At 40.8% G+C, this 20379-nt stretch overlaps 1 protein-coding gene across 1 annotated transcript in view; it reads right to left on the bottom strand.

Annotated features, from left to right (window-relative positions):
* The window catches only part of tmem178bb (transmembrane protein 178Bb), a 62280-nt gene that overhangs the window by 4215 nt on the left and 37686 nt on the right, over positions 1-20379 (bottom strand). The gene's annotated exons all lie outside the window — the stretch shown is intronic.

The raw sequence follows: 20379 nt of genomic DNA, 5'->3' as shown, positions 1-20379 counted from the left end.
TAAAGCTATGTAGGCGAAAGTATAACGCATGATCGCAGATGATCAACCGTTGAACGAAACAAGACAAGAAAGAATCTTGGGACATGTTTGAGTCTGAAGTTCTTGTGTACAAGAAATCTCAGGGATTAGGAGCTGAGAGTTTTGAAAAGTAAAGTTGTAAATCGGCTTAAACTGTGCAACTTTTTGATGTGATTCAATTTTGTGTCGATTCTACACCACAATATACTAGTTTTGCCTTTTAACCACCAGGAAAATAAAAACTGTTAACTGTAAAGATCTTATTTCATAGACACTATTAAATAAACTACTCAACCACATGAAACTCCATTGTAAACGCTTTTGCTAGCCACAACAGCAGCATTAACTGAGTTTTGAGTATCTGAATAAGTTGGAGACCAAACATAATATTAAAACTATTTTGCCACATTTCTCCACAATTCTTATTTCGTCTTCTGAGTTGCCTGCGTGATGTCAACCTCAATATATTTTCTTTTTTTTTTACGCTTCATACCTGGTTTTCCGTGTTCATTATCCATACTGTCCCTTTGTCACAGTGCCGTCTTATAAAAGCAGTGCTTTGCCGCCATTTTGTAGCATGTAATGGCAATTGCAGTAAAAACCATTTCGGTTGGCGTCAATTACTTGTGGATTTTTGTTATTTGTGACATGACCTGGTCCCTCTCACCCGATTTTATATTATATTATAAAAAATAAAGTAGATTAGCTTAATTTTTCTAAAATCAAGTCGCACCACGAAAGACTAATGAAGTTTTGTAGCGTGTAAGAAAATATGGTTGTGTGAATGTGTTCTTGCTGTTTTCTTCACCTCAATTTCATGTCCTGTCCCCGGCAATATATACACTACATGGTTTAGGAAGGGAAATTGCTCATAGATTGAGGTCAGGGGACGTCAGATTACTACTTAAATATTCATTCCAACAGCACATTTCTAAATGTAGTCCATATTGCGGCGATGACACCGCGAGGGCGAAAAAGAACAAGGACAGCAGCGCGCACACCGGGCGGGTAATGACAGGGCTTGAACTACGAAGGCAACGTCGAAGAAGAGAAAAAGCGCTCGGAGCTTCCTACCCCCCTTCTTCAAGTAGATTAGAATGTCACGGGTGAGCAAGTCTGCCAGGAGGTGTAAGTGGGGGGGGGTGTGCGGGGATGTTGTTGTCGGAGGAAAGGCCGAAAAAGGTCAAAACATTTGCCCTGAGAGCATAAACGAAGAACACGAGAAGACAAACCTCCACTGGTGTACTACACCATGTTCATGACCCCGCAGCCTCTGTGCACTTTATGTACCCCCGCACTCCAGCGCGACCACAGGGGCAAGCATTACTTCTCAGATGACATCAATGTTTGAAAAAGAAGAATACTGAGAGAGGAGCGTAAGATTACATAAAAGCAAGGACAAGCGACCCAGCAGTTGACGCTGTTTTTTTGGTTTTTTTTTAAGCCACTATTAGCACAAGAAAGAGACGTGTTCAGTACAGTAGTATTTAAATTTTAAGTTCAATGCATTTGTATTTAATGTTTAAGAAGTGTTTTTGTTTTGTTTTTTTTGTACAAGTTTTGGTTGAATTTTAGAATTGAATCACTACATTAGGAATAGAATTTGGGTCTTAGACATACTCTGCAACTGCATTTTAATATGTCTGTCATGATGGCAGTCCTTTTAGGCTAGTGGGCAGGGCTTGATTTTCCATTATTATTTTAGAAAATTTAGCTTTAAATGAGTACATATGGAAACTTTATATTGTTGGTCAACAAATCATGTTTTCTATTTATCACTTTCCAACACATTTTGGTTGTTTATTGGTTGTTGTTTTTTTCTTGTTTTTACAATTTTTAATAAATACCTTTAGCATCAAGAAATTGTTTTATTTTTACATTGTCAATAATCCTTTTTTTAAAACTTGCATTTTAGCCATTCATTTATTTTTGTAGCATTTTATTTTTATATATTTTAAATGCCTCCAAAATAATATATCTATAAATATTTGGGTGAAAAATAACTCTATTATGAGTCATAACTTGGGTCTATTTGACCCATTTTTTTTTTTTTTTGTACCAAACAAAAACAAAAATAAAAAAGTTGGATCAAATTGACCCAATTAGTCGGTGGTCCCCATTTGAACCATAATTGTTGTTGTTTTTAATAGGCAAATTTAAATATAGGTTAAGGTGTACCTAATGTTGTGGCCCATGAGTAAAATCGTCTTCAGCATCCCAGTCGAGCAAGATGCTTAATTGGCAAGTATGCAAGTACTGTGTTAATCAAGTAAAGGTGTAATGTTAGGGTTAGGTCAAGTTAATAACCTGTTAAGTTGGGTTCATGACCGTGAGGTCAAGTGTCTGTTATGTAGTGATGTAACAAGTGTCTGTTTTGAACTGATGTAACCAGCATTCTAGTTTCTACTGGTTTTAGGCTATGTGATGTTATGTGATGTCAGGAGCTTTGTGATGTCAATCTTTAATGCTTTACTTAGTTACAACCAATCAGATCGACTTACTGTCTGTAGTAGCGTTCTGAGAAGTGTTTGTCGGATTATTACCACTATCTCTCTGTGCAACCCTCTTTGTTTCTCGTCTAGTCAAGTTTGTTCCACGACTCTTGATTTGAATAAATAGTTAAAATCTTATTTGTGTCTGCGCTTTGGGATCCAACCTCCAGCACATGACAAAAGGGAAGCAATATACAGAGCAGCTGGGTAGACTGAGGGTTGCGACGCTCCGGGTAAATGTATAGCAATTGAAGAAGAACCGCAGATGATAATAATTGCATAAGCAGCTTCTTGGGAAAGGGTGTAAAAGGAGCGTGATGTGTTAAATGATGGCACCCTGCAGTGAGCATGAAAAGACGAAAATCTGACTTCCCACCAGCCATGGATTAGCTGCGTGAGACTGGCTTTGGTTACGTATTGACAGGGCGAAGTGAAAAGTAACGGGAAAGGAAAAGCAGCACGATATAACCATCCATGTATTCATTTTCGAACACGGTCGTGCTCATTAGGGAGAGCTGCAGCCTCATCTGTGTTGACATTAGGCAAGAGGTGGGGCTCACCCTGAACTGGTTGACAGTCAGTCTCAATAGTATCAGTATAGATTACCATTACTTGTTAAACATTGTCATTTATTTTTAAAATATATATACTGTATTCTGTGACCTGGATGGAAGTTCACAACGTTTGTTATAGATCGTTTTGCAATTCATTCATTCACATACAGTCAAACCTCGGTTTTCGAACGCTTCTGTTCTCAACCAAATCGGTTTACAACCAGAAAATTTGAGAATTTTACGTCTCAGAACTCGTCCAAAAATTCGGCTCTCAACCAAATTGAAAAAAGCCGAACGTACCTGAACGCGACTCACTCGGGAGCCGAGCTAACTCGAATGCCCAGGATGCTTCCTCCGTAGCACATTCGTGTTCAAAGTTCGTTTGGAGCAGACCTGTTTATTGTTATTAGTTTTGCATTGTGTATTAGCCCCTAATCATGGGTCCAAAGAAAGCAAGTGCAAGTGGTAAAGCTGGTGAAGAAAAGAGGAAAGTAGTGCGCAGAACTATTGAATTTAAAAAAGAAATGTTTGCATCTTTTTTTTCATCATTTTAGATATCTAAATAAAAATGTCTATTTCTACCCTTTTCTATTTATGGTAAACAGTATACAGTGCAGTTTATGGTGTAAAATAGACTTGGAACGGATTAAAATTACTTACATTAATTATAATGGGAAAAATTGTTTCGGATTTCGAACAAATCGCTTTTGGAACAGCCTTCTGGAACGGATTATGTTCGAAAACCGAGGTTTGACTGTATTTCACATAGAGCTTGTTGTGAGGTGTAAAGCTTCAAAAACAACCTCAAGCTCCCTGATTGTTCATTTTCAAAATGTCAATAAAGCTGCCAGTTTGGGAAGGAATGTTGGTCTCCAAAAAAGTAGTTTATAGATGAGAACAATACATCATACTCAGCATGTTTGCTGACAAGAGGCGGCAAAAACAACAACCTTGTGTTCTTTGTCAGGTAGGAACGAAAAGCGCTGATGCAGCACGTCAATTGTCATTCGCTGTATATTCGATGCCAGTTGGAGCAAAGAGTTTGTTGTACAAAAGTACGTTTCAGTGGTACGCAAAACGAAAGTGCATTGGCATTTAAGTACTTTTTGAGGTTGTACTTTGGACAAGTTTGAGACAGTATAACACAAATGGATGAATTCGTTGTCATGGAGCACTGTCAGGCGGCCTGTCACTCGCATACTGTAACCACGGTGACCCCTGAACCTGAGTATAAGCACGACAGAAGCTGTCTGACAGCCTGCTGACTCGGCAAGCCCTCCCTGATTCATATTTTCTCACTATTTCTCTCGACATCTACTTCCGGGTGGCGAAAACTCCCTTTGCACGGCGAGCCAACAAACCGTTACATGTCATTTGACCGAGGCAGAGTGATTGAGAAAACTTTGACAGAAACAGACGGCAACATTATGCGCCGCGGTACGTGATGTACATGGCAAATCTTCTGTGAGCGACTGCAGGTATAAACAGAGCCGATGAAACGCGGGGATTAAAAGGGATACAAGTCTCCAGGCGCCCATGTCAGCACTTTGGTGACGTGCCGAGTCGCAGAAACGCAATCAGGAAAAGGACAGAATGACAGGACCACTGGCTGAGCTGTCAGTCACTGACTGCAAAGAAGAAATCCAGTAGTGGACAGTATGTGTGTAAACATGCTTAGTGCCAGCTTAATTTTTGCTGCCGTAGAGCTTTTCGGATTGAACGTGAATACAATGTTTTAGATGTGCAAATCCAGTCTGTAGAATGGACAATATGGACTCACAAATGAGTTGAGTTGAATTAGGGTCTCCGCATGGGACATATCATTGCTTTTGGGTGGAAACCTTGTGCGGACAGATATGGTCAATTTCATATTTTTTTTTCACAAATTGATGCAATTTGTCTGTCCACACATCGTTTGTTATTTTCACGTATTAACAACCAATTTGATGTATTGAAAATTAAGCAAATCTATTGAGTCTCTTGAACGCTGTCAGAGGAGTGCTGGAAAACTCCACCGCTTCCCCCATTTTGAGGGAGCTGTGCATCAAAATGTCACCTCAAGATCGAACGTCTGGATTTTCTTGGTTTTGTTAAAATGGATGGCTGTGCAGAAATAAGTTGCATACATTTTATTTTTTTAATTTCCTGATAGCAAAGATATAAGAATCAGGAAGTGTAACAGCCTTGCACTCAAGTCTGCAACCCAACTGACTAGCAGACTTTGGCCTCACCACAGGAATAAACACCGAGTTAATCACGGGCAGTTTTCACATTTATTGTTGTGAAATTGCACTCTGAAGTTTTCAGGACATTGTGACGGCAATCATGTCGATTGTTACAGCTCACAATCAATGCCACCCATTTTGTCGCAGAACTATGAGCAGCCCATTTCATTTGGAAAGTAATTAAGACCTTTGAGAGCGTTTTTGATGTCTCCTGGCGCGAGCAAACTGAAAATTTGCAGTCAACGGGCACAAATATGTTGCATTCTCCTTTCAGTCATTCCCCTTGGGTTGTCCATTTCGTAGACGAGAGAGCAGCTCTGAGGAGGCCCGAAGTGACACATTTTTGCAATCCTTGTGCCTGATGATGTAGCACAGAAGATGTTGGCAGACCAAAAGGCAAACATAAAGCAAAAGCAGACAGACTGAGTGAGCCGTGTGAGAGTTTGAGGTAAACCTGGAACGCAATGCCAAGATAAGGGGAGTCACACTGAATAACCGTTGCGTTTCCAGTTCACTGTTCCTGTTGAGATGGTGTTCACGCTTGCTGCTTTCACTTATTTTAAATTTTGCTCGAGACGTGACAGATGCTCGGCTCTCCAGAAGCAGCGATGAGCGGTTTCTTGTCGATTCACTGAACAAATGCGGCAATGTTGTAACGCACTCACTATTTCGCTCTTTGGGTTACCTTTTGCCCACTAGATTTAGTAAATCCTGAGGACGATGGAATATTAGTTGTAGGCAGTGCTAGATACTCTCTAAAAGTCTCCGTACAGACTTGATGGTTCGCAATTTTGGTTTGATTGGTTTGGTGCTCATTTCTTTGGTTGTCAGTTTGTCTCGGTCCACAGATCCTACTTCCTGTACATACAGGTGTGTTGGCTCCACATGGATGCGACCAGATGCCACGCACGTCTCGTGTTCAGTTCACCTGGCAGTCTGGGAACTGGAAGTAGTAGCTGAGGTTCAAGTATGTGCAGCCACCTGTGTTGTGTTTCCCCCAGCGAGAATCCAGGAAGCGACAAGCAATCGTGTCATAACTCATGTCATTCATTTTTTATTCCTTTTGAATCAACCAGGCGGAAATTGTGTTTGTCCCCAAAACACACGAGGGAATTGACACAGGATATGACAGTGTTTTGATTTTGAGATGGATGTCCCCAAGAGCTCATGCATGAGCGGATTTGCAGGGAGTAAAAACAACAACAACAACAAAAGAAAACCGACAGACTTGATCGTGATCAAGGACTATTTTGAAGAAAATATTTTTGCAGCGTCAATACTTCCATTGGTTTCATTGTTAGCCATAAAGGCTCACGTGCACAGATTCTTCAGAGCCAAAGCCTGGATAAAAAATATGGCAGTTTCTATTATTATTTTTTTTTTTTAGTTTTATGTAGTTGCTGTTTGGCTTTGCAGAGTTAGGAATTGCACCTCCAAACAAAGCTGTGACAGGCAGTCTGCTCGGAGGCATTTTTCTCTAAATGCATTTGAAAGTTTCATAACATGCTTTAATGCCATGATTTATGTTATAAAAGAGTTACATCGGGCAACTGGACTGGAAAAGAGCTTCAGATCTGCCATATGAAAGTGCTACGATAGGTGCCCGTGTATTTTTAGCATGAACTCTTCAGCAAACATCCTAATGTGCCGCATGCTGTGGCTCACAGCCTGTGACTTTGCCACTGTCAGTGTGACAAATGAGCACACAAGATGACTCATTTATTCATGCTACATTAGGCCTTGCCTTTTTGAGGACGTACACAAAATCAAAATCAAAAAGAGAAATCTAATCTTTTTGTCCCAACCTCCATCGCGTATCTGCCCTGATGCTTCTTTGCAGTCAGCTTCAATTCCGAGATAACCGTAGATACAAATGTGCAGTTATATATAGTAAAAGGCGAGTTTCTTCTATTGACGCACAATGCTACGTATGAGTATACACCCTGGAGTGCAAAATATGTGAAAGTGCTATGAAACTGTATGTGGAAAGTGAGTCACATTTTAAAATGCGGTTCAGATGTTTAAAAAAATAAAATAAAATCAGTACGTTTGTACTCCGCTAAGATGATAAGAACAAGTCCTGCATTCAAACATACATATTCACTCAGTGAATGAATTTGGAGAATAACGGTGTTCACTTGTTTACTATATCAGCATATGACAGACCGCCGTCATTTTTCCACTTCGTAATAGGTTCCATTGTTCAACTTGCTGCTGCTTTTCCATTTAATTACAGACCAAAAGCCCTACTAAATATATATATATATTTTTTTTTTAAATAACTACTGTGCCGGTATTATTTTCTTAATTAGATATAAAAAAGGAAAGTGTCCTACTGTTGCAGATGACTGGCTGAATAAGCCATCTGTCAAAACAAAAGAGCACCAGATAAAACTGCCAAAATTCCACATTTAGCCACAGAGTTGTAGAGCTACTCTCATTGAATATTGCAAGAATCCATTGCCTTTTGGTGCTTACTGGAATCAAAATGTGGCAAGAGGAATTTATTGTCCCTCACTGCTGATTGCTCTGTATGACGCGTGAATAGTTTTAGCTTATTCTATAACCTCCCTTGACAGTAGGCCTTCATATCATTTCCCTTAATTAATGTAATACAAATATTATTCAAAACTGCTCTTTGCCAGGAATCTTTTGTGTTGATATGCAGACTGCAATCTTTTCCACCTTGGCAGAGGTCTGCGCTCTATTTAGTTCCCCCATGTATTATAGAAGGCAAGGGCTCGTCAATTGAGCCAACAACCGGCTCCCCCTTGAAAAGTGCGACAAAATAACTGTTATGGAAGCACAATTCATGTTCGTTAAGATGCCCCGGAGGCCAAATCATCCACAAAGCTTTAACAAGAGCACTTGGTAGAGTGTGGGACTGCCACAAGGAACATCAGTGTCCTGGAGGTGGTGGCAAAGGCACTTGCATTGAAATTTCAGACACAATTTTGGGGCCCTATCCCCCCCCCCCCCCCAACAGCGTATTTTCACTAGGATCATGACATATATGTATATTGATAAAGGATAGCCCTTAAAATAGTGATAGAGAGCATATTTGGGTTTTTGTGTGTGTTTACATAGCTCTTAAAAACACGAATATTGCCTCTATTTGGGCTTTGGAACGGTTATTTGTTGCATGTAAACGTACTCAATGGCGATTGCTCTAAGACTGCAAGGGAATTCAAGTTTTCTCTAAAATGTCCCCCTCTCCCCCCCAAAAAAACAAAAAAAAGTGGTGAAATATGTATTGCTGTGCTGTGTGTACATTTCATTAACAAAGGCATAAGAATGCCTTCATCGTTTGTTCAGAATCAGCTACTTATCACAGGTAATTGAAACGACTTTTTTTCTCATTCATCCTGTAGCGCCACAGCACTTTACACGGCTGGAAGCTGAGCGAAAACTGCTTTGATGGGAAAGCATCGAGTAGGTTGTTCCTATACATGAAACTGGACAGTCATTGGACAAATTTCGGGCTTTATCCCACCTATCGGACGCTCAGCGTCTCTGGTGTTCTATGAGGAGTGGACTGGCCCGGACGCTCGGCTTCTGCATGATGATTGGAAGATCTGTCTGATTTTTTTTTTCATTTCATTCATCTAACTGATCTGGATGCTTTACTGATCCTTGTGAATTTGTCCTTGTTAAAAACGACCAGCGTTATGTTTGGTGACTCTCTTCTGTCAACTCTGAGGCTTCTGCTCATTGGGGGAAAGAAGGGGAAATAACTTTCCCAATTTCAAGGAGGCCATCGACAGGACTTGTTTTAAAGATTTAGATGGCATCCACGTAGCTGTGACGACATTCAAAGAGTAGATACAGATGTGACAGAGAAAGCCGGGATAGTGCGTTGGACTCCGGAGACATTACTTCGAAGATTGAAAACTTGGATTTGTTCTATCTTCTGTGACTCTAGTTGTGGATATTTTCTGACACCTTACATATGACTGAGAAATGAATTTCTCCGCTGCAGAAGTGGACACTTCCACCTCTCGGGTCAGTCGTTGACTGATGCCCACATTTTCGACGAGTGCTTTATCACACGAGGCCTCGAAAAAATACACAGACTGAGTAGGACCGTCTGTACTGACCCAGATCAACGGATGAAAACCTGGAAGCTATCCCCTGCCATGAATGGGCCGTCACTCTAGCTTGACAGGGTAAACACTAAACTATGCTAGCAACCAGGAAGCTAAACTCTTAAGGATATAACGATATAAACTCAAAGATTCAACGCTCGATAGACAAGTCTGTGGGATAAGAGTGACGTTTGTGAGTAAAGGTGTCGAAGGGGAAAACAAATCCGTACAGTTGCTGTTGTAAGCATGTGGTCTTGTCACAGCATCCACTGCTCATTGGGGGTGGGGAATAGAGCTTAATTTCATTACCCATGTCGACTGCCACAGGGGACAAAACAATAGAGTGGGAAAATCAAATTACACAAGATAGCAGGGGGGCGAGGGAGATGGTGGGTGTGATGGGGGATGAGTCGATGCTGTCGACATCCGCAAACAGTCGTGCTATTTGCCGATTCACAAATGCTGCCCCTGGCTTCAAATGGGGCGCTGGTGAAGACGGTCGTGTTCCTCTGGGGGCGGAGGCCATATGGATGATTTCATGCCGCATCAGTCAGCAGCAGCATGAGCCCACCCCAAAGGTTGAATCAGTGACATGGCCGAGAGGACCAATCGCTTTCAGAAGGAGGTTTCCAGGAAGGTAGTTACCTACAGGCATATGGGCCCATCCGGAGGCATAAGATGGGGCTAACTGCTGTCTATCTCAACATTGATGCAGACTTGATGGCTTGAATCAACTGCTTGTAAATGAAGACATTCTACTTCATTATTATTGAGACAGGAACATTCTGGAACTAAGACTACACATTAAAATGTCCCGTCCAGCTTGGCATATTAAATGCCACATAAAGCAGGCCATGAAAAGGCTTTTAGCTCATTAAATGGCAATAATCACGTGCCATCTTGTTCTTAGTGTTGTCATATGTACTGTGACATACCGTAAATGCGCTCTCTGCAGTGATTTTAAGGCAATGTAGATAAGTATCCTGTCTTGAACCCTAAGGACTTGTTCAATTTTACCAGCCTCTCAGATTGCCGGTGACCATTTTTGGTCATGTACAGGAATAGTCTGTAATTTTTAGACACAGCCTGTAAGAACTGACTTGCAATGTTTGGATTTCAAACATTTGCACAAATCTAAGCATTCTTGACAAATTCCCTCCTCCCCACCACCTTATATCCTGGAAACCGTTGCTACACCAGATGGACCACCACAATCACTCTCCACTGCAAACACTGCATATGATGAATATTCGTCACAACATTATGGGATCTTATCATCACGAATTTCTAAAACCATTTTACCAGCTGTAAAGAAATCGCATTAGCAGAGGAATGAATACGATAAATGAAGGTTAATGACTACAATCAAAGAGGATAAAAATCAACCGTCTCTGCAAGATTAATTCATGTATCTGCTTGCGAAGGCAAAAGGAAAATTGCCCAATATGGAGCCTCGGGAAGTTTTCCTTCCCTGCCAAGCAGAATGACATATTTCTCTGCTAACACACAGTTTACTGCTCTTTCGAAATTGCTGTACGGCTTAGTGAGGACATGCATGCTGCGGAGGCTCTGACAGCCAGTCACTGCACAGCATTATTACAACATTGCTTAGCACTGGCTCTGTCTTAATGGTGGCATTTTTTATTTTTTTCGACAGGGAGAGAGGATTTTCTTAATCTTTCCAGGGCTGATGCCAAGTTGCTGAGCGAGTGACGCTGGTGCATGCCAGCCCCCACCAAAAAAGCTGTTTGACTGATTCAAAGGCAGAACAGGAAGCATTAGCCAGAGGAAGGCGGTGAGAGAAGTGAAAGGCAGAGCTGCAGCTGAGAGATACTCAAAGCTCTTAGCCATTAATAACTGCAGCTCTAGATACTTTACGCATGGAATCTAAAGTGCGGGGCTCCAGACTCCAACTTTTTCCACGCTAGTGTTACCGACCTTGGTCACACCAAGGGAGTGCCACTTGTATTTGATCTTAATCACCATTCAATTACCATTACTCTGTGGTAACTATTGAAAATGAGTCAATACGTTTAAGTTTGTCCCCTGTCTTACGGTTCACATAATTTGAAAAGCAGCACTACTCGAGAAAGTAAAAGAAAAGAAGCTTGATGTTCCGGAGATGAGAATGTCACAAAGTATGACTAAGAAAGCTGGTCGGTGAAGGTAAGATTCAAAGAACGTACAAGAAGCAAAGACTGCGGTGGTTTGGAGGTCTTATGCGGAGAACTGAAGGACAGCATGTAGGAAGAGAAGTGACACAGATGTAAATACAGAGAACTCAAATAAGGGAAACCAAGAATCAGATGGAAAGGCTGTATATAATCATCTGTCCAAATAAAATGGCATCATCATGCCACACAGACCTAAGAATGTGTCACCAACACAGTCCACTTGATTTGCCAGTTACTCCAAATACTTTGTTTGTAGACTACTTCACTTCATTTGCCCTGTGTGGATCCATTCATGAACTGTGGTTATTTCAAGGGTTTAAGATGTGAAGAAATCATTTGCACTTTGAAGAGTCAGTTGAGGCGGGTAGCCTTATGTTATACCAGCTGGATGGGTCCCTTTAGAACCCGATCCCACTGGTAGGAGACCTCAGAGTCGCAGCGGAGCATACTGAAGAGATTTCCGTTTGGAGCCCATCTGTGCTGCTTGCGGTTTTTGGCCAAGGTACCATATCACCCGAAAGATTCAACTTATTACGCAATGAACAACTGCCGCCCAGAGTTTTAGTATTGTGGTAAGATTTTCTACATTACTGTCAACATCGGAAAATACCAACAACTGTTGTGAGCATTGGCACAGAATTCAGTAAACAAGGTATTTTGTGTAACAGGCCCTAAAACTACAAGATCTAATAGCGACATTTACATGAATCCATGTTCAGGTCTTCCGATGAGAATTACTCCAGAAGAAGTCATCTATCCAACAATCTGTTGTTTCTCCAGTCTGTTGATTCAGCATGTTTCCGCTCGTGTAGTTTCAAAAGTGCTCTTGCGCGGTCAAGGAGCTCATCTTCTCTTAGTTCAGACTCCCCTCACTTCACCAAAGCCGAGTGCTGCGAAGCTTTGTATAATTCCATTATAATCCCCGCCTCGACATGTTCAAACTCTCACTTGTCATCTTTAGCTTTGGTGTGATGTTCACTACTTGGAGTAGGTCTCCTCATTTGTGTTTAGAACAGCTTTTACTCTTTGAGGAAGGGTTTCGACAAGATTTTGGATGTTTGTATGTGGGAGCATATTTGCTGTTTTATTTTATTTTATTTTCATACAAACACAATTAAGATTTGTTCACTGAGACAGAACACCCAATGATGGATGCATGCAGTGGTCGAGGATCAAAACAAACAAAATGCTTTCTTGGGATGTTTTTCTTCCAATTGTCCCATAATTGCTTGGTTAGTACTGAACCTTTGTCCATATCCCATAACTCTGGACATTCTCGTGAAACTTTTCATGAAATTGCATTTTCATCTTTTTATTTAATTGGAATAAACAAATAACATTTCAATAAGATCCACCATTTGTGATGTGCTTCATGTGATATTGATGCAGTAAATCCACATTTTCCTCTGATTCCTAAATGGCTACCTACAGGAAATGCCACAATTTGATCCCAAAATGACCTGTTGAAGTTATCAGACAAAGCAATGTGAGGTCAATCTCGAGCAGCCCACTTAAAACCGCAAATCGTTTTTTCACATCTTTAGCCCTAAAACTTAATTCTAAACCCTTAAATGAATGACCTTAGTCTGCAAACTGAGAAATACTCAGAGTAGCAGGTACTGAGAGGATGCTGGTCCATTCGGGGCTTAAGTGCTCCCATCTCTGCCGCTCTTGGCCATCCGCAGAAAGACGACAGGAATATTTCCGCGATCTTATCACAACGCTAATAGGAGTGAGAGGAGAAACGGCGGCGGGGACGCAAGAGGGATAGAAGTGAAAGTAATTACGGCTTAAATTGTGAGTGTTGGATTAAAGAGACACGGGGCAAAAAGATGGAGTCCATTCCAAAGTGAAGTGATGAATGTTAACTGTTGTCATACCTGCAACGGCAACACTTTCAATATGATTTATTCACTTTTAGTCGTCTCCGTTTAACGCAGCAAATATGCCGAAATAAGCACTTAGACAAATCACTCCAAGGTAATTGTGAATGCATAGAAGACGGGTCAGTAGGGGCCCACTTGCATGCTAATTCTCAGTAATACATTCATATTCTACCTCAAAAATTGAATTTGCATAAAGCCTATTTCATTGCAATGTAACAGTAGGCACGCTAAACATGCATTACAGAACGCACTCTCACATATTTGCAAGTCTGGGTGATATCATCTGCTCCCCCATTTGTGCTTCCAACCTCACACAGTCACGGCGCTTTATCCGAGACTCTGTCAGGAGGATTTAAGCTCAAAGTCAAGCGGCAACCGCTTCTGAAATCTCCGAAGAGAGGAAGTTGTCTCTTTTCAGAAAGCAGAGGGAGGAAGAGTCACAGTAAAAAAAAAAAAACAACCATAAAAAAACAACAACACGTGATTGACATCCATTGGATCATTTCCATTTCAAGATTATTCAACAGACTTGCTGGTTTTATTTATTATTTTTTTACAATCATTTTGGTGGGTTTGAGTGGAACATCAAAGTGCAGACAGTATCTTATCTTTTGTTACTGAGCCTAGTGATAGAGCTGTGACTGATTGCTATCGCTGTTTGTAGCAAGTGTACGAGGAATGGTGGCATCAGTAAAATGTGTTGTTATTCAGAGACTAGTAAGTTAAACATTCAAGTCCGTAGCTTTTTGAGATATATATGTATTTGTGACGTCTACCAACGTATGTTTATCTCTTGCCATCCGGCAGCTTGTTGAGTTAACACTATTCTCATGGGGCGAACATAGAGAGACGAGAAGAGAGAGAAGGAAATCGTCGCGGTTGTGGCGGGGGGGTGGAGATGGATGACCTTGGTGTCTGAAGGCTGCGGAGTGGCGCTGCTGCACGAGTGCGGCGAGAAGATAAGAGACGGTGCCGGGGAGTTGACTTGACAAACCCTGACTCCACGCGTCGCCACAGACGGACACATTGTCTCTCCGACGTTGAGATTATGTATCCGCTGGGGACCGGCTGGTGTGATGCGTCCATCTGTGCACCCACACACCGCCGCGTGTCTCTTATCAGCCCCGCGTCGACTCATTTTCATCAACCTTAATTACAGTGGCGAAATAATGGAGCTCGAAATAGAAATGTGACAGCAGAGGTATTGGAACATCTTGAGCACAGCGCCTGTCAAACTAGAAAATTGCCTGCCGTAGTACCTTGACTTAAGAGTTTAATTTGTTCCAGGACCACACTTAAATAAAATTGTCATGGTTCAGGTTGTGTTTTGGTTGTTTTTTTGTTTTACTTTTGTCATGGTTCGGGTTTAGTTTGGGTTTTGTCCTCATGTTTCTTTAAGTTTCATCCATGATCTGTGTTTTGTTTTGTTGTCCTTGTGTGCCTCTCGAGTCTTGTCAAGCATTATGTCCAACTGTGTTTTGGCCTGCCCTTCCTAATGTGTCAACCAATCAGCACCCTCTGCCACTTGTGCCTTGCCAAGCTGTGTCTCGTTGTGTCAATTAGTGTGTGTGTATTTAGTCTCTTGTCTCCCCTCTGTCTGCGTTGATTCATTGTCATTGTCAGATTCTCAGTAGGGTTGAGGTCAGGGTTGGCGTTATACCTTGATACCCTTTGAAGGTTCAGTGCTATTGCTTTGTCCTTGTATTTTGGGATGGCATTATTGTCTTGTTATTTTAATTTGAAAGGAAACTCATGTAGAAAATTCACAGATGAAGTATGAGCCATGTAAACAATTAGTGACTGTCAGGTTACAAGATGGGTGGATTTATGAAAGTTTCCTGCTCTTGGCGGGCCTAAAGCTGAGTGTGGGAATGTTTAATCCCTGTTTCCCATTCTGCCGCGGAAGGTGAGCAAACAATACCTTTAGCAGCTGGTTTGTACATAAGGCATAATGGGATTTGCATGTTTTTTGGTGCGTATTAGGCACAGACAGGACTTGGATAATGTTTCACATGTTTGTACAAAGAACATTGGAAAAGGCTTATGAACGCGTCCCCTGGGGGTCTCTGCTGTGTGTTCATCCAGTGAGACTGATCAGGACTTGTGTGGAAAGTCGCTGTTGAACGACCAATCGGTTGCATGAGCTGTTGTTTGGTTTGGTTGGTTTTAACGGTGAACAACGGTCTCGAATTAGCATTCTCATGGTTCCCCCACCGTGCATGGCGGTCACCACATCACTTTCTTTGAAGAAAAAAACAAATTTTTTAGATGGGAAGGATTAGTACAATGTACTTCCGGTCTGACGATTAAAAGTTTGACATCCACAAAAAAGATCCCACCTTCCGCCCCCGGAGAAAACTCCACCAGCCACCATTGCGATGAAGCTTCCTTGAGTAAAATAATTGCAGTAAGCAAGACGAATCTTAGTGCACTGTGAAATCCTATGTGGCAGTTGATCTAAGTCAACTTAAGCTCTCTGTCTCGCCTTTTTTTTCCCCTCAGTCAGCCTAAATGACTGGAGGATTTCTCAGCTGGTGGATACAGAAACTCTGTAATGTTACTAACCGGATTAACCGTTTGACAGAAAAACCCACTGCAGAATAAAATGCATACACTGTTAAATTAATGCAATGATTCAATAACATTAAATGTACTTATTTATTCATCAAACACATTCATGCAAAACGACGTAGTGACAAGTAGGCAAGAACCTTCCAAAGGTGCAAACAGTATATTTTGTGTAACAAAATGTCTTTGGAAAGGAGCAGATTTACTCCATAAAAGTGTCTCTTTTTGCTATGCTGTGTGTATGACTCAGACAGATAGTGAATATGAATCATACACAAATGTCACTTCAAGGCTGCGATATTTCCCTTCAGCTTTTTATTTTTTTTCTCTTATTTTTGTGCAGCTTGAAATCCAGAAGCTTCTGAGAATGAATTCATTTTCAGCTAGTTCAAAAGATATGATAATAATAATAATAATAATAATAATAATAATAATAACAGTAATAATAATAATAATAATAATAATAATGTAATTTCCTGTCTGATCAGTCTCCTCAACTTTGGTCCACATCTCTCACTCCACCCCCAAACCATAACACATACACCGTATACACCATTTTATTATCAACAGTATCTATCTGTCTATTGCACTCTATCTACTATGTTACGTCTGTTCTACCTATCTTTGTGCAGCCACTCCGCTATCGCTCCAAGGTCGTATAAGTCTTTTCTGTGCATCTCCTTGGTGACAATGAAATGTAAAAAAAAAAAGAAAAAAAAAAAAAAAAAAGTGGGAATTACGGCACACATTTTCCAACAGGGAGGTCAATAAATCCGTCTCCAGTGTAGTAGCAAGCGACACATTGTGACAAACAGCCACGGTGCCAAACTGCAGATTGAAATGAAGTGTCCGTGTATGCACTGGAGCTCATCGAGGATAGATTGATCGCAATGATCGACTCTCGACATGTAAATGAACTGTTAATCTTTGCAAGGGTAATTGGACAGGGCGCTATTTGCGTAATCGGCTGTCAAGTGGTGTTAGTTTTGAAAGCTTAGAAGTCGCGAGTTGCTTTGTTTGCTTTTCGCTCTCGCTCGTATCAAAAGACAGCTCAGAGCCAGTTGCGATGTTTAGACGGCGTGTGGTCATGAAAAGTAGCTTCAGGTAGTCTTAAAGTAGCAGTCAAGCATACATTTGACTTTCCTCACCAGTTAACATTAGATTAGATCACTGCTTTTTACACATTTAAAAGGGGCATATTAGGAATAGTTGAGTCTTTAGAGAATATCAACATGCTAAATCCCTTAGCCTGTTCCGTTGTGCTAATTAGCAAATGTTTATTGCGCTAAGCCTCAAACTGTGCAGCCTCTTTTCATCCGTCTGACTGTCATGCTCCTTGTTGCTGCGGGGACTTTCTCCTGTGACGAGACTCAAAGAGGAAGTGATGCAAATCATTTACATCCATAGTAGAATCAGAAGATGGAATCATTTCATGATTTAATTCAATGCACCTCCTTCTGGTATAATTCACTTCGATTTGATGGTATTACATGAAGATCGTCAAAACTCGGCTGCAGTAATAATTTGTAGTTTTATGTAGAAGATAAAGAATATATGCCTATTCTTTTATTGTGTGTATACATTTTTACTACTGTATACTGTTTGTGTTCTAATTACAATAGTGTCAAGGGTTAAAATTGGAAAGCACATTTACTGCATAGAAATATAGCTATCATTTCCAATTCGATGTGTTCATGATGCAAGTCAACAAAATTATATTCTTTTTCAAAATAATTCAACGCCATCACTGACTGAAAAATCGACGGAGATACCAGAAATTGGGTCTGCCATTGTTTAGCTAATTGGACACCACTGTGGCCATTCACGTGTAGTGCAGACATGAGCACAAAATAAGCAACTTAAGCATTCCACCTTTTCAAGCACGTGAGCCCGACGTTCGAGTAAGAGTGGCTTTTGCCGACAAATCCCTCTAAAGCCCAAGCTTGATCCAGGAGCTACTGTGACTCACACACTCTCAACTGCACGCGCATGAGACGTGGCACAATTTCTTCTCCGGCTCTCCCACTTTGAATGGAAATGGAGGGGGAGAAGGGGATTCGAAGCCCTATTTTCAGTAGGCTCTTATGAGGGGGAAAAAAAAAAAAAAGGATTATCTACATGGATAAATATAGATGGGATTAGCAGAACCGTTCGATTCGAATTGTGCCATCTCAAATACTGCATCTATTTTTTATTTTTTTAAATCCCATATCACCTCAGATGGCCTTCCTCTGCAAGGTTATTAAAATGATCGCCTGTAGGTGGTGCTGAATTAAAAAATAATAATAATAATCCCCAAAATTCATGAGGCAGATAAGACGCTAAAAAGGCATGCAGCAACATGAGTTGCTAGGAGCCAAACTTTTGGGCGTGATGTTATATTAATTGTCCCACTTTTCGGCTTGTTCCGTAAAGATATGCAGTTTATGACGCTTTCAAATTTGCTGTTTTGTGTGACTTTAATAATCTGAAATTATGATTTTTCACTTTGGTTAGCCACAATTTTAAATAATCACAATACAAATGAAATGACAAAACATTTGGATTAATGTTATATAAATTGACCTAATTTCCATAAAAAGCAGGATATGCAGAATCTGCTCTTATATCTATGTAGGAAATTATATATATTAAAAAAAAAAAAATGCACTCAGATTCACAATTGCTTGTTTTTCCACCATGATACAGCTCTCTGGTTCTCATATTGGTAACACCTCCAATTGGTATAAACAAATGCATGATATTTTCAATATTCACAATGTACAAGATGCTAAGAAGACGTGTGGGAACACAAGGAGTTGTAAGCCAAACTTTTGGGTATGATGTTATATTTAGTATGCCATTTTTGGGGTTGTTCCACAAAGCTTGAGGATATGCCTCGTTCCCCAATTTGTGCTTTCCTCCACTTTTTTTTCCAACCGCGCTGTAAAGCATCAATTAGATCCCACGTCCTCTTAAAGTGACAGTAATGAATAATTACCTCGTTTTGCTTCCACATCCAGAGGAGAAGCTTTAGGCCAGGCGAGGAATATACACACACATTGGCACATATTTTTCTCAGGTGTGATTTTTGTTCGCATGAATAGGAGTCCTCCCAACTCCGCATGTCGCTTTTTAACGACGTCGCAATCTCCGACTGCCGCCAGCGACAGGGAACTTTGCATATTACCCGCCCCATTTACAGTCAGACAATTTTTCTATCCACTGGCTTGAAAATTCACATTTACATGTGAACCTGATGTTATTGACTAAATTGTCAGAAGAAATAAACACAAATATAGTTTGCACGATATTGTCAACACATATTTGTTGTTGTTTGGGCTTTTTTTTCTGAGCAGTTTTTAAAATAAAAATCTGATTTTATTTTTCAATAAAGAAGTGAATGTGCATAGGAAACATATCGTTACACAGTATGGAAGTTAGAATAGACTGCACACTTATGAGAATAAATAAAAATAAAGGTTTTACAGCCCCAGTTTGACCCCCATTATTTCCAAAAAGATTTTTTTTTTATTTCATTAAGTAAGACCTGCAAGATTCCTTGCTGTATTAGTTCCAGCCGTGCCCTTGCTTCTTCTGTGCCCTATGTCGGTCCGAGAGTATCACCGGGGAGTTGCCTGACCTGGCAGCGCTGCGTTTGCAGCCACGGGCCTCCCGATGCTCACGCTCAAGCGCATCTCATCACCCAACATGAGCCGGCACAATGCGAGGGTGAGTCAGGGAGGCATTATAGTGAACACAGTGAACTAACCTGGCAGCCCACGCTGTGCACTTCTCGTCAAGGCTGACCAGTTAATGGAACATAACGTACAATCCCAGGGAATTTCATAGATAGATAGATAGCGAGATAGAACGTAGATAGCGAGATAGAACGCAGATAGCTAGCTAGCAAGATAGATAGCGAGCTAGCAAGATAGATAGATAGATAGATAGATAGATAGATAGCGAGATATATAGCTAGCAAGATAGATATTTAGATAGATAGATAGATAGATAGAAAATAGCGAGATCGCGAGATAGATGGCTAGATAGCGAGATAGATAGCTAGAAGCAAGAGAGATAGATAGAACGTAGATAGATGTATAGATAGCGAGATGGATAGATAGATGGATAGATAGATAGCAAGATAGATAGATAGCTAGAACGTAGCGAGATAGATGGCTAGATAGCGAGATAGCTAGCTAGAACGTAGATAGATGGATAGATAGCGAGATGGATAGATAGATAGCTAGCTAGCTAGCTAGCTACTGGGCCTATATTCTCTTTCATCATTTTCTCTGATCTCAAAATAAGACATATTGCTTATGGCGGAGCCCCGTTGGCTTGATGCACTAAAACAAAAAAAAAAAAGAAGAAAAAAAAAGTCTCGGTAGTCCC

The sequence above is a fragment of the Festucalex cinctus genome, chromosome 16 (assembly GCF_051991245.1).
Source record: "Festucalex cinctus isolate MCC-2025b chromosome 16, RoL_Fcin_1.0, whole genome shotgun sequence".
Taxonomy (NCBI): Eukaryota; Metazoa; Chordata; class Actinopteri; order Syngnathiformes; family Syngnathidae; genus Festucalex; species Festucalex cinctus.
The sequence above is the reverse complement of the archived record's forward strand: the minus strand, read 5'-3'. Positions and strand labels throughout refer to the sequence as shown.